Source organism: Nomascus leucogenys, chromosome 8, assembly GCF_006542625.1.
Source record: "Nomascus leucogenys isolate Asia chromosome 8, Asia_NLE_v1, whole genome shotgun sequence".
Classification (NCBI taxonomy): Eukaryota; Metazoa; Chordata; class Mammalia; order Primates; family Hylobatidae; genus Nomascus; species Nomascus leucogenys.
Window position 1 is genome coordinate 88412637 of NC_044388.1, and position 1743 is coordinate 88414379.

Genomic DNA, 1743 nt, shown 5'->3' on the forward strand with positions numbered 1-1743 from the left:
GTGCTGGGATTACAGGTGTGAGCCACGGCACCCAGCCTGAACTTCACAGACTTTAGAAGCCACAAAACAAGGGAAGATAACTTTGTCCATTTTATGGTAATTTTAAAAGCGTTAATAATATAAAATGGATTGGAGTATCATATCCTATTTTAATGACTCAAAGCATTATTTTCATTAAGACATTTAAATTTCTACCTTCTCTTATTTTCCTCTTTTGAGAGCTTAGAAAACTTTATGTTATTTTTGCCTTAATCCAAGTCTATTATAATATATCACAATATTGTTAATAAATTAACATTTTGTATCATTATACAATTTTGAATTTTAAAATAACAGTGCCACCTGGTGGTGACTCTAAATGTTTTTATTTCTCTCTGGTATACATACCTAAAAGTGGAATTGCTCTTTTGACTGTGGACATTCAGGAACTGGTAAGTGTGTTTAACTTGAGAGACTGCCAAACTGTTTTTCAAAGCTACTGAACCATTTTACATTTCCACCAGTAATGTATGAGGGTTCCAATTTCTCCACATCCCATCCGACACGTTACTTTCCATTTTTTTTTTTATTATAGTCATCCTAGTGGGTGTACAGTGGCATCTCATTGTGGTTATGATTTGCATTTCCCTAAGTAATGCTATTGAGCATCTTTTCATGTGCTTGATGCCATTAGTATGTCTTCTTTAGAAAATTATCTATTTGGGGCCAGGCATTGTGGCTCACGCCTGTAATCCCAGCACTTTGGGAGGCTGAGGCAGGAGGATTGCTTGAGTTCAGGAGTTTGAGACCAGCCTAAGCAACATGGCGTGACCCTGTCTCTACAAAAAGTACAAGTCTGTAGTCTCAGCTACTCAGGAGGCTGAGAGGGGGAGGTTGAGGCTGCGGTGAGCCATGGTTGCACCTGAGCAACAAAGCAAGACCCTGTCTAGAAAAAGGAAAAGAAAAAATATCTATTCAAATCGTTGCCAATTTTTAGTTGAGTTGTTCATTTTTCTGTTGCTGTTTTAAGAATTCTGTGTATATACTGGATGCTGGAGCCTTATCAGGTATATGATTTATAAGTATTTTTTCTCATTCTCTAGGTCTTTTCACTTTCTTGATAGTGTCCTGGGATGCACAAATTAATTATTTTAATTCTTATGAAGTTCAATGTGTCTTTTTTTTCCCTTCTGTGGCTTGTGCTTTTGGTGTCATATTTAAGAATCCATTGCCAAATCCAAGGTCATGAAGATTTACCCTTATGTTTTCTTTCAAGAGCTTTATAATTTTAGCTCCTACATTTAAGGTCTTTGATCCATTTGGGGTTAATTTTTAGAGCCATCTCTAACTCACCATCATGGCCACCATCAGATCCCTCATGAAGCCCAAGATCATCAAAAAGAGGAGCAAGAAGTTCATTCACCACCAGTCAGAACACTATGTCAAAATTAAGCGTAACTGGTGGAAACCCAGAGACAGACAACTGGGTTTACAGAAGATTCAAGGGCCAGATCTTGATGCCCAACATTGGTTATACGGGAGCAATGAAAACACAAAGCACATGCTGCCCAGTGGCTTCTGGAAGTTTCTGGTACACATTGTCAAGGAGTTGGAAGGGCTGCTGACATGCAGAAAATCTTCCTGTACTGAGATAGCTCACAATGTTTCCTCCGGAACTGCAAAGCCATCATGGAAAGGGCAGCCTAGCTGGCCATCAGAGTCACCAGTCACAACGCCAGGCAGCACAGCAAAGAAAGGGAATAG

General features: G+C 39.1%; 1 pseudogene; it reads left to right on the forward strand.

Annotated features, from left to right (window-relative positions):
* The first annotated feature begins 1336 nt into the window (after positions 1-1336).
* On the forward strand, positions 1337-1743 carry LOC115836288 (annotated as a pseudogene).